This window comes from Bos javanicus, chromosome 3 (genome assembly GCF_032452875.1).
Source record: "Bos javanicus breed banteng chromosome 3, ARS-OSU_banteng_1.0, whole genome shotgun sequence".
Taxonomy (NCBI): domain Eukaryota; kingdom Metazoa; phylum Chordata; class Mammalia; order Artiodactyla; family Bovidae; genus Bos; species Bos javanicus.
In genome coordinates, this window is record NC_083870.1 from 32,850,965 (window position 1) to 32,864,530 (window position 13,566).

At 40.3% G+C, this 13,566-nt stretch overlaps 1 protein-coding gene across 3 annotated transcripts in view; it reads right to left on the minus strand.

Annotated features, from left to right (window-relative positions):
• Window positions 1–12,229, minus strand: part of CD53 (CD53 molecule) — a 38,853-nt gene extending 26,624 nt beyond the window's left edge. For 2 of the 3 annotated variants that reach the window (XM_061410861.1, XM_061410862.1), the window contains exon 1: window positions 12,094–12,215. The gene's annotated coding sequence lies outside the window, so the exon portion shown is untranslated. Of the gene's footprint in view, window positions 1–12,093 lie in introns of all 3 variants that reach the window. The other variant, XM_061410859.1, reaches the window with a different exon arrangement.
• Between the last annotated feature and the right edge of the window lie 1,337 nt (window positions 12,230–13,566).

A 13,566-nucleotide genomic window follows, 5' to 3' on the forward strand; every position in this document is an offset into this window, starting at 1 on the left:
GGATTCTCCTGAGTTCTGTGAGCTTTTTTGGTAAATAAGTTGCACCCAAGGATGGGGTTATGGGAACCTCTGACTTATAGGAAGTAGGTGGGTCAGAAGCTTGGGTAACACTTGGACTTGGGGCTGGTATTTTAAATGGACAAGCAGCCTTGTGAGACTGAGCCCTTTGCTTGTGGAATCTGATTCTATTTCTGGGTAGACATTGTTAGAATTGAGTTGAATTATTGGACACTCTGCTGGTATCCAAGAATTGCTTGCTGGTTTGGAAAAGCTGCCACCCACATATATATTGGAATCAGGTCCAGGAAGCTAATCTATAGCCTAAAGCTCTAACAATAGGTGAATGGATGAATAAATGGTGGTAAAACTATATAATGGTATACTTCTTGGGAATAAAAAGAAGGAACTGTTGCTACATGTTAGAATGTAGGTGAATCTCCAAATGATTAAGGTGAGTGAAAGAAGTTAGCCAAAAAGGAGTACCTAATGTGTGGTTAGACTATATAAAATTTTAGAAAATGAAAAGTATAAGAGCAGAAAGCAAATGAGTGATTCCCTAGGGTAGAGGAGTGTGAGAGTGGGGGTAAATAGAGCAGGGAAGAACAAGAGGCAGGGATCACAAAAGACCATGCACAATCTTTTGTGAGTGGTGAACATATTTGTTACTTTGATTGTAGTGATGGTCTTTTTTTTTTTTAATTTTGAGGAAAACTTACAACTTCATTTTTCTCTATCTGTTTGGGTTTTTTTTTTAATTGAAATATATTTGCTTTACAATGTTTGTAGTCATGGTTTTATGTGTGTATTCAGTTCAGTTCAGTCACTCAGTCGTGTCCGACTCTTCGCGACCCCATGAATCGCAGCCTGCGAGGCCTCCCTGTCCATCACCAACTCCTGGAGTTCACTCAGACTCAAGTCCATTGAGTCGGTGATGCCATCCAGCCATCTCATCCTCTGTGTGTATATGCATGTCAAAAGGCCCTTCTTAATTTTCTCCTCTCCATCTCTCCAAATTCATAGTAACATTCTGAGGCTTATACTTTAAAATCTAGCAAGTAATGTTGGATACTTTTCTCCGTGCTTCCTTTCTTTCAATTGTTCAGTGGCACTTTCCTGGAATTTGCCCCTTTATTTTCCTCTGACCCCATAATTTGATTAGTTACTCATCATTCCAAGACTCGGTTGACTAGAATGTCAGCTCCTTGAGGGTAGGAGGTAGTTTATTCATCCTTGAATTCTTGAGTCTTAACACAGTAACTGATTACACTAAAAAAGTGAGATTGTTGAAAGAACAAATGACTGGAACTTTGCTCGTTAATTCTGAATAATCTGATGGAGTGGAATGAACACGACACTATAGAGTGAGGAGCTTTGGACTTGAGATTTACTGTGCCACTAAACTAATCTTCTGGACGTGAGAAAATAACTGACCCAGAAGGAGATTGGGCCAGGTGCCTCCTAGAGTCACCTCATGTCCAATATCCTCAGAGCCTGTGACAACTGCTTCAGGCCCTGTAATCTAATTGTCCACAGAGCACCCACTAATGAGGTGCCCACAAACCGGGGGATGTCCCCACTGATCCTTTCCTTCACAGACAGGAAAGAGAATCTCTTTCTCCTTCCCTGATTTTCCACGTAGTCTTGCACTGAATTAAGGGAGAAAAACTGCCCATTTTGTGAAGATTTTTAACACTTTTACTGTATTCAATGATGATCCCAGTTTTCACAGAGAGAGTGCCACCTCTTCCCTCTTTCCTTTTATCACTGTGGCTGGTCAGTTATGGAGTTACCACCCCTGCCAACCCCACTGGAAAAACTGACACACTTCTGCAGTCAAAATCTGTCACTCATGTGGTCCTGTGAAAAAAATCCCCGACATCAGCTTCCAGGAAACCTCTGTGACTAAACTGCCGTTAGGTGTGGTACCTCCCACACCCCACTGTGGAGGCCAGAAAGGAAGTTCACCCTTTAGTTTTCTTCAAGAAAAGAGCTCTTGGGCTGATAAACGGTCCCATTAATTTCTAGTTCAATCTCTTTTTCTCTGACCCATACTTATGGGTCATTGAATATAGTCTTGAATCTAATCAAGCCTAGAAGTGGCTAAGGTCAGACAGGAGTCCCAAGAAAGTATCACTTCTTGCTCTCCAGCCTTATCTGATTCAAGTTCAATCAGAACTTTGGATACACCCAAAAAACTTTGGTGTTAGACTACTATATTTATGAGATGTTAGTAAGTATTCCTAAAACAAAAACAAGCAAAACCACAGGGAGTGAGAGGAATCTATGGTTAATCATTTCAGAAGTGAGATCAAATAAAATAAAACATAAACAATGAAGTTTTTTTTTTTTCTGATCAACTTCTGAGAAAACTGTTATATACTAATGTACATTGTGAGTCTCTAAGAGAAACGTCTACTTATATAACTACAAACCTATTCATGTATTACAGATTACTTATTAACAGCTCATAGTATTTCACAGCTCAGAGAATATTGCATTCCATGGAACATAGTTTGGCAAACTCTAGTACTGGACTTGGGTAGGTTTAGTTTTGAATTCTAACATTTGTGCTTACCAGAAGTATGGTCCTGGGCAATTTCCTTAACCTCTCTGACTTTCCCAATTTCTTCTTCTTTAAAGTGGTGATACAATAATTCATACCTTATTAGCTAAAGGACAAAATACTTCCTGGGTGGCTCAGTACCAGACTGCCGGGTTCAGCGAAAACTGAAAGATCAAATCTAGAACTTCCCTAACAGTCCATTCTTAAGGGTGACTCTGAAATTTCTGCTACATTTTTTTTATTTTAATTTTTTAATTAATTAATTAATTAATTTTACTTTACAATATTGTATTGGTTTTGCCATACATTGACATGAATCCACCATGAGTATACATGTGTTCCCCATACTGAACCCCTTCCCACCTCCCTCCCCATACCATCCCTCTGGGTCATCCCAGTGCCCCAGTCCAAAGCACCCTGTATCATGCATCAAACCTGGACTGGTGATTCATTTCACATATGATATTTTGTATGTTTCAATGCCATTCTCCCAAATCATCCCACCCTCGCCCTCTCCCACAGAGTCCAAAAGACTGTTCAATACCTCTGTGTCTCTTTTGCTGTCCCACATACAGGGTTATCATTACCTTCTTCCTAAGTTCCATATATATGTGTTAGTATATTGTATTGGTGTTTTCCTTTCTGGCTTACTTCATTCTGTATAATAGGCTCCAGTTTCATCCACCTCATTAGAACTGATTCAAATGTATTCTTTTTAATGGCTGAGTAATATTCCATTGTGGATATGTACCACAGATTTCTTATCCATTCATCTGCTGATGGACATCTAGGTTGCTTCCATGCCCTGGCTATTATAAACAGTGCTGCAATGAACATTTAGGTAAACATATCTCTTTCAATTCTGGTTTCCTCAGTGTGTATGCCCAGCAATGGGATTTCTGGGTTGTACGGCAGTTCTATTTCTAGTTTTTAAAGGAATCTCCACACTGTTCTCCATATTGACTGTACTAGTTTGCATTCCCACCAACAGTGTAAGAGGGTTCCCTTTTCTCCACACCCTCTCCAGCATTTATTGTTTGTAGACTTTTGGATCGCAGCCATTCTGACTGGTGTGAAATGGTACCTCATTGTGATTTTGATTTGTATCTCTCTGATAACGAGTGATGTTGAGCATCTTTTCATGTGCTTGTTAGCCATCTGTATGTATTCTTTGGAGAAATGTCTGTTTAGTTCTTTGGCCCACTTTTTGACTGGGTTGTTTATTTTTCTGGAATTCAACTGCAGGAGTTGCTTGTATATTTTTGAGATTAATTCTTTGTCCGTTGCTTCATTTGCTATTATTTTCTCCCATTCTGAAGGCTGTCTTTTCACCTTGCTTAGAGTTTCCTTTGTTGTGCAGAAGCTTTTAATTTTAATTAGGTCCCATTTGTTTATTTTTGCTTTTATTTCCAATATTCTGGCAGGTGGGTCATAGAGGATTCTGCTGTGATTTATGTCAGAGAGTGTTTTGCCTATGTTCTCCTCTAGGAGTTTAATAGTTTTTGGTGTTACATTTAGATCTTTAATCCATTTTGAGTTTATTTTTGTGTATGGTGTTAGAAAGTGTTCTAGTTTCATTCTTTTACAAGTGGTTGACCAGTTTTTCCAGCACCACTTGTTAAAGAGATTGTCTTTTCTCCATTGTATATTCTGCTAGATCTTGAGGAATAAAATACATTAGGTGCCAGAAGTCCTTTTAGTAATCCTTTGCCCGTTTCATTTTTTGTAATATCTTTAAGTTTTGTGTGCTCTTGTTAAAAAAAAATTCAAACAATATAGAGAATACAAAAAAGGAAACAAAATCTCTGCAACCCCACATCCCAGAGATAACCACCTTTAACATTTTTGGTGAACATCTTCCCAGACATTTTTTTAATACACAGATCTATTTGACAATTTACATAGAAGAACATGGTATCCAGCAAGTAGTTATTGGTTTCCCATTTATTCCTACACAGAGTCTGTGGAGGTCTTAGATTCATCACTGGGGCCATAACTAAAACAAGTTTTTTTTCTAAATAAGAGAAGAAATCTGTTCTCTATAAGTGCTCCCAAATTATGGCCCTCATGACAAAATAAATTTAGATAAATGATATAGTTCATCAAACTCTGCAAAAGGCCGAGCTCTTCATAAATAAATTTTATCTATAAATTTAGCCCCACTTTTCAAACAGGAAGTCCAAGGCTCAGACAGCCTATGTAACCAGCATAAGATCATCCAGCTGATAATCAACAAAGACAGGGCATAGGCCAAGGTCTTTCATCCTCCCAAGCCTATGTTCCTTCCATTGTCCCATGGCCTGGGTACTCATCTCCCACTTCATCATTCAACTCCCTCCCTACAATGTGATGAACCTCCAGGAGGACTCTTTCCATTTTTCACAGTTTGAACCCCTGTGAACAGTGGCTGAGGTAGGATGTGGGTTTGCAAGTATGTCTATTTATGGAGTAATAAGCAGTTATGGGTGGAGGGGTGTTACTAAAATCAAACAAAACCATCAACTTTATGCATTAATTTCTTCTCATGTCTACATCACTTCATCAAAAGAATGTGTCTGTCAGTTTATTCTTTCCTTAAATCGTGTTCTGGTGAAAATTTCCTTTCAAGGCTGCTCTCCAGGGAGAGGAATCAGTGATTCATAAAAGAGAGAAAGAAGAAAGAAGCAAAGAGAAGAGAAACAAATGAGGAACACAAATCCAGATGATCCTGGGGTCTCATTTTCCTCCATTTGGGAGCTTAGCAAGGTCATCACTCAACAGAAAAACCACAGATGATCCTAGTGGCTGAGCTGAGACAGGACCTATATAACAAGGTGGCTCTCAAAACCGGAACAGTTACATAAAACAGCTACAACTTCTCCAGAGTCAATGGACTAGTAATTCTCTTTCCTTAGCATAAAATATGTAGAATTTTGATGCAGAAGGTCCCTGTCCTAGAGACTTGTCCATGGTGTGTTCAGCAAGCTATGTCCACAGTGGGCAAGACTCTGTGAAATAATGAAAGCTATTTCTATAAGTATTCCTGTCAAAAGTTGGAATAGCCTGAATCTAGTCATGAGGAAACATCAGACAAACCAAAATAGAGAGACAATCTAGAAAATATTTGCCAGTAGTCTTTACTCTTGCATGGAAAATCCCATGGACAGAGGAGCCTGGTAGGCTGCAGTCCATGGGGTCACTAAGAGTCGGACACGACTGAGCGACTTCACTTTGACTTTTCACTTTCCTGCATTGGAGAAGGAAATGGCAACCCACTCCGGTGTTCTTGCCTGGAGAATCCCAGGGACAGGGGAGCCTGGTGGGCTGCCGTCTATGGGGTCACACAGAGTCGGACACGACTGAAGTGACTTAGCAGCAGCAGTCTTCAAGAATATCAATGTCATGAAACAAAGAAAGACTCAGGAACCATTCCAGATAGGAGAAAATTACAGAGACAACACTTAAAAGCAATATATGATCAGAGATTCTAATAGCCAAGAACAGCAATGCCAAAGAATGTTCAAACTACTGCACAATTGCACTCATTTCATGTGCTAGCAAGATAATGCTCAAAATTCTTCAAGTTAAGCTTCAGCAGTACATGAACCAAGAATTTCCAGACGTATAAGCTGGATTTAGAAAAAGGCAGAGGAACCAGAGATCAAATTGCTAACATTTATCGGATCATAGAGAAAGCAAGGGAATTCCAGAAAAGCATCTACTTCTGCTTCCCTGCCTATGCTAAAGCCTTTGACTGTATGGATCACAACCAACTGTGGAAAATTCTTAAAGACCACCTGACCTGTCTCCTGAGAAATCTGTAAGCAGCTCAAGAAGCAACAGTTAGAACAGGACATGGAACAATAGACTGGTTCCAAATTGGGAAAGGAGTACGTCAAGGCTGTGTATTGTCACCCTACTTATTTAACTTATGTGCAGAGTAAATCATGCGAAATGCCAAGCTGGATGAAGCACATGCTGGAATCAAGATTGCTGGGAAAAATATAAATAACCTCAGATACGCAGATGACACTACCCTTATGGAAGAAATCAAAGAGGAACTAAAGAGCTTATTTATGAATGTGAAAGGAGAGCAAAAAATCTAGCTTAAAACTCAACATTCAAAAAAACAGGATCATGGTATCCAGCCCCATCACTTAATGGCAAACAGATGGGGAAAAAGTGGAAGCAGTTACAGATTTTTTTCTTAGACTCCAAAATCACTGTGGATGGTGACTGCAGCCATGAAATTAAAAGACTCTTGCTCCTTGGAAGGAAAGCTGTGACAAACCTAGACAGCATATTAAGAAGCAGAGATACCACTTTGCCAACAAAGTTCCATATAGTCAAAGCTATGATTTTTCTAATAGTCATGTACAGATGTGAGAGTTGGATCATAAAGAAGGTTGAGCACAGAAGAACTGATGCTTTCAAACTGCATTGCTGGAGAAGACGCTGGAGAGTCCTTTGGACTGCAAGGAGATTGAACCAGTCAATCTTAAAGGAAATCAACCCTGAATATTCACTGGAAGGACTGATGCTGAAGCTGAAGCTCTGATACCTTGACCAACATCTTTTGGCCATAACTATGATGTATTTTCATTGGAAAAGACCCTGATGCTGGGAAAGATTGAGGGCAGGAGGAGAAGAGGGCGACAGAGGATAAAATAGTTGGATGGCAACACCAGCTCAATGGACATGAGTTTGAGCAAACTCTGGGAGATAGTGAAGGACAGGGAAGCCTGGTGTGCTGCAGCTTAAGGCTGCAACTCTCATAAACAGTTGGACACAACTTAGCAACCAAACATCAACAATATAGAATATTAGTGGGCCAAAAGGGAAAGGATAAATGTGTACATATAGCTGATTCACTTCATTGTACAGCAGAAGCTAACACATCATTGTAAAACAATTGAACTCCAACAGGAAAAAATAAAAAGAAAGAAAGAAAGAATATTAGTGGGGCAATTGGGAGAATCTAATAAAATCTATGGAGTGGTAATAGTATTATATCAGTGTTAAAATCCTGATTTTGATCATTGTAAAGTGGATATATAAGAAAAGGATTTTGTTTTTATACACCCTAAACACTTAAGGGGGAAAGATATCACGTCAGCAATAGCTCTCAAATGAGAAAACTGGGAAAACATAAAGAAAATGTGATAAAATGTTAATATTTGAGAAATGTGAATGAAGAAGGTTCAGAAATTTTGGGTATTGTTTTTGCAATCTTTCTGTAAGTACAAATTTTTGTCAAAATAAAAAGTGAAAAAAAATTGAATGTAAGTAAATACCTAAGGAATTCTGATCTTGAAATCATTATAATTTAAGCCCCTCATGGTATAAATATTGAGATTCTACAATAGTTAATTTCAGAATAATAAACCATGGGTTGTTCCTGATATAGAATAAATATGAAGCTATGAGATCAAATTTGCCTGAGAAAATTTTAAAACATACACAATATTAAAACCATTTCTCACCTTTATTTCTCCATCAAGTTCTGAAATATAAAATGTCAAAAAAGTTTGGCAAATTAAATATTTGACTTGCTAGCCTATTGATTCGGAGAAGGCAATGGCACCCCACTCCAGTACTCTTGCCTGGAAAATCCCATGGACGGAGGAGCCTGGTAGGCTGCAGTCCATGGGGTCGCAAAGAGTTGGACACGACTGAGCGACTTCACTTTCAATTTTCACTTTCATGCATTGAAGAAGGAAATGGCAACCCACTCCAGTGTTCTTGCCTGGAGAATCCCAGGGATGGAGGAGCCTGGTGGGCTGCCGTCTATGGGGTCGCACAGAGTCGGACACAACTGAAGCGACTTAGCAGCAGTAGCAGCAGCAGCCTATTGATTTCAGATATTTAGGATTTATAGTTAAGTTGTATTCTCATATCTGCTTATGTTAAAACACACTGGAAATTTCTTTATGTGAACAAATAACACAGTTCAGTGATGCCTATTTAATATGTCTGAAAGAAAAGGATGTAGTGTGGAGAAAAAAACATTTCTTAGAGAATCAAGAAACATTCTATATAACTAGTTAAGTAATTTTGTGATTTTGAACAAGTTGCCTGACCTAAAAAATATGCAGATTGGAGTGTTATGGTAGCAAAACTGGGCTCTCACTATGAATTGACATTTTATTTGAACATTTATATAATCTCTAAGTTCCCTTTAAGTATCAACATTCTAACACTTAGAATATATCACATTTATTTTAAATTGTTATAGAAATGTATCGCTGTGGTGAAACAACTTTTGGCCATAGCTATGATGTACTGATGCTACTGCTGCAGTGGGAACTCTACCGTGAAGCAGGAAATGAAGAGAAGACTTGCCTCTATTAGTGTTGGAATGGCATGGCCTCCCCTCTGAGTGCCCACACACTCGCTTTGTAAATGCATTGTCTTCCTCTTTCTGAAAGCCTACTTCCAGACAACTTTCCCAAACTGACCACCCAGCCTCCAGTTGCAATCCTTTCATTCTGTGCCCCAGAGACCACCCTGGAGGCCCATTCTGTCTAATATCTCTGCATTTGTTTCAGTGTTCTGCACCTGATGTGGCAGCTGGGTCCTGGACCTTCCTGAAGCCAGGTATCCAACCTCTAGGCCCAGGGTGATCTGCTCACACTGAACGCTCACGTGGTACACAGGAAGTACTGTGTGCTGACTAATTCAGGAAAGTAAACGAAACCACTGTAAGTAAATCAACACAGCATTTTCGGAAACAGAAGCTGAAAGAAAATGGCTGTAACCTTGCAGAAAAGCTCCAGCCTTCACTAAAATCTAAGGGGGAAACCTAGGTCAAGGAGAAAGAAATTTGCCTCTCATTCTCATTTCAACCCATATTCCATCAAGTCTGTTAAGTGGATATTTCAGGCATAGCTCTGTCCGTGGCTAGCTTGGAACTTGCCTAATTAGTGAGCTTGCCTTCCATTTTAGGTTCTGGAGTTCTAGAACCAAGTAGAAAGAATTTCCTACTTCTTGTGGTCCTGCAACCATGGCTTGTTATACTCCAGTCTCATTTGCTTACTCTCATTTCCAACATGCCTGGGTGTTCACATTTCTTTAAGTTTGCATATTCTGTTTGAAATGCTGTTACCCCTCGTCCCCATACCAAATTCATCCTTCCCTGAAAATGAACCTGAGCAATCATCTCTCCCAGAGAGTCTTGGGCACACTCCTAAACTCCTCCTACATTTTGTGCACAGGACTGTTCCATTATAGAAAAGATTATATTGTATTGCTGTGTATATTGCTGTGACTGTCCTCATGCTACTCTACAAATACCACATCAGTTATCCTTGTGTCTCCTGTGCTTAGCACATGCCTAGCTCCTGGTCTGTTGCAAGGTAGGATTGAGGAAGGTGAACAGACTTCACATGCTAGTCTGAAGCCCCCTGGACAGTCAAAAATCAATCTGAAGTCGTAAGAAGCTAAAGACCAACAGAGTGAGGTTTCCAGTGTGTGCCTCTTGTCCATTACCAAGTGTGAGGTCACTTCGGTAGTAGTAGATGTGAAAGGTGAAAGGTTGGGCTTTGACTAATTCCTTGCTGGTTTAAATGTGTCAAATCCTTTTATTTCAAGGCTAAATACTCTTAATTGGCCCACAGAGGAAATCGTGCTACAGTTCAGCCTCTGCTCTAATTTAACCACAGTTTCGAAACAGTGCAGATTCTAGTGGAGATTGAGAAAGCAAAACTTTGTTTAGCCAGCAGCTACGATTCTGTTTTGTTCAGTTCTGTTCCCTGGCAAGCATATCTGATATTTCTTATCTCCCAAGGGAGTTCCTTAAGGGCAAGACTGTTTGCAGGACAAATACGTTCCTTCTATTATCCCCCCACACCCCCACCTCCCACCCTTACCAGGCATAGTACCTGGCCCTGCTGCTGCTGCTAAGTCGCTTCAGTCATGTCCAACTCTGTGCAACCCCACAGACGGCAGCCTAAAAGGCTCTGCCATCCCTGGGATTCTCCAGGCAAGAACACTGGAGTGGGTTGCCATTTCCTTCTCCAATGCATGAAAGTGAAAGTGAAGTCACTCAGTCGTGTCTGACTCTCCGTGACCTCATGGACCGCAGCCTACCTTCGTCCATGGGACTTTCCAGGCCCTAGGATGTGCTTAACATCTGATTATTAAATGAATTCATTACAAAGTCTGATCTTTATTTTGAAATTCAAAGGTCAATAGCCCCTGAGATGCTTATAGAATCTATAGCCCTTTGCCCCATTCCCGTGTCTCATTATTAGGTGGATGAGTGTGGTTCTACAGAAATTTCCTTTCCATTCCCTGTATGATTCTTGCAGATCTTGGAAGGAGAAAGCTTTCATCTAGAGTTCCTTGTGGTAATCTGAACCCCAACGACTATAGTGGTTACAGAAAGCCAGGACCAAAGCTTGGCTATCACTTTCTGAGTCCATAATACTGCAGTTATTAGTTATGGGGCCCAAATTAGAAATCCTTGCAATATTGTTTTGTTTTCCAAGTCATCCAGATTTGGTACATGTCATATTATATTTATCAATATTCTTGTTTTGAATACTAAGGGAAAGCGTTAGTTGCTCAGTCATGTCCGACTCTTTGAGACTCCATGGACTGTAGCCCTCCAGGCTCCTCTGTCCATGGAATTCTCCAGGCAAGAACACTGGAGTGGGTAGCCATTCCCTTCTCCAGGGGATCTTCCTGACCAAGGGATCAAACCCAGGTTTCTCACACTGCAGGTAGATTCTTTACTGTCTGAGTCACCAGGGAAGCCCATTGAATACTAAGGATAAGTTTATTTGGGGGAATCCTGAGGATCACAGTGCTCTTCCTGCTCTTTTAAAACAACTAATCTATGCAGCTCTTAGCAATGTCTATCTTTTACCTCTTTTTTTTTTTTTTTGTATAATAAAGTTTCATTAAAGTATAAAGGAGATAGAGAAAGCTTCTGACATAGGCATCAGAAGGGGGTAGAAAGAGTACCCCTATCTTTTACCTCTTGAAACACAGGTTCTGAACATGTCCTGTGTCCTTGACTCTGAGCTGGGTGTTAAGATTAATCACAGTCCTTCTGTTTAGTGTCTCTGAGGAGTCACTAACTTTACTTTTGAAAATTTCTCAAATTAAGAAGATCTGCATCTCCCAGTTGCCTTTTAGAATAGTTCTAGCTGTTGGTTCTCTGCTCACTTTAAAATTACAAGACCAATCTTCTAAAAACCAGATCAAGTAGGAAATCTTCCAGTTTCATTTCACATAAATGGCTCTGGTCATCGGTAATGGCCAGACAGAGAAGTTCAAGTTCTGAAGCAATTTAAGCACATGAAAACCATGACCCATCAAATAATTGGAACCCAGTTAACTGAAACTCTTTCTGGGCAGATTGCCTTTTGAAGGCCACTAGAATCTTGCTTATAATTTTACTACCTGCAGTAAACATTTGCAAAAGCTTCAGTAAAGTTTACAGTCTACTAGAGAGATACACAGAGACTCCTAAGAAGATACCTTAGCCCACATAATATGGTTCAGTTCTCTGCTTTCAAGCCAAATTAAAATGTCACCAATCTTACCTTTAAGCAGGCACTTTTCCTCTCACCTTTAGACAGAATTGGTGATTATCAATGAAGCGCCAAAACAAGACTGGTAACACAGATGTCAGGGCTATTTGTGTAAAAGGAGAAGTGAAGGGGGAATAAATGTGATCACACTCTGACGACAGGAAGCCCAGATGAGGAGAGGGAGGAAGTGAGGCTGGGCCCACCCTCTTTAACCACAGAAATGCAATCCTTCCCCTGTGGCTTTTCAGACACCTATCTCACAACTTACCCAAATATCTACACCAGTTTCCATGAAAAACAGGAAAACTCGAAGACCAAGTTGATTCAGGCAGGAATCTGTGAGAATTGGTGGGTTGTGGAGTGATCTGACATTGATTTTTGCCTAGAAAAGGACAACGTTTCTTAATCAAAATGACATCTCAGAATTACCTGTGGATCTGATCAAGAATAAATATACCTGACCCCACCATACTGATTCAGTCCCAGTTAGGTAGATAGACAGGAATGGAACCCAAGAATCAATATTTTGAGAAGTTTCTAGGAATGAAAATTAGGAATGTCTCCTAAGCCACTTCACCTTCTCCTCATTCTTCCTCTGGCCACCTTCTGGAAGCTTTGTAGTCTCCAGTTTGATTGAGTCACTACTTTCAGACTTCCATGTCTCAGAAGCTAGACTGCCCTTACGGAAGTGTATTGTCAGGGGCAGACTCCAAGGCACAGTCCAAGGGCACTAGTAGAATTGATTTGATTAGTAGAGAGAGCCCCAGATTCAGAGTCCCAAGATCTGGGTTTCAGTCCCAGCTTTATTAGTGTTAACTGTGAGATACTGAGGAAATCTCAACCTCTCTACTTCAGCTTATTAACAGTAACATCCAATAATTACTGTCTTCCTTCACCCTAAGACTTTAAAATTCTAGTGTAACTTCTGAGCGGGGTTGGCTTATGGGGAAAACTGAGTTAGAAGAAAAGAAGAAAAGATTCTTTACTGCAGACTGTGTCTTATCAGTCTTTAATATTCTGTGTGTGTACATGTGCTTAGACCCGTGTGTCTGATTCTTTGTGACCCCAAGGAGCCCACCAGCCTCCTCTGTCCATAGGGATTCTCCAGGAAAGAACAGTGGACTGCGTTGCTATACCCTCCTTCAGGGGATCTTCCCAACCCAGGGATTGAGCCCAGGTCTCCTGCATTGCAGGTGGATTCTTTACCATCTGAGCCACCAGGGAAGCCCAAGAATGCTGGAGTTGGTAGCCTATCCATTCTCCAGGGGATCTCCCCAACCCAGGAATCAAACTGGGGTCTCCTCCATTGCAGGCAGATTCTTTACCAGCTGAGCTACCATGGAAGCCCAATATTCTCTTAACATTCTCTAAATATGTAGATTTCCCCAAATTTGCTTGATCATATAACAGTGTGTGTGTATGTGGGAGAGAGAAAGAGGGAGAGAGAGATTTCTCAGGAAACTGTTTTTCAGTGTAACTATACTT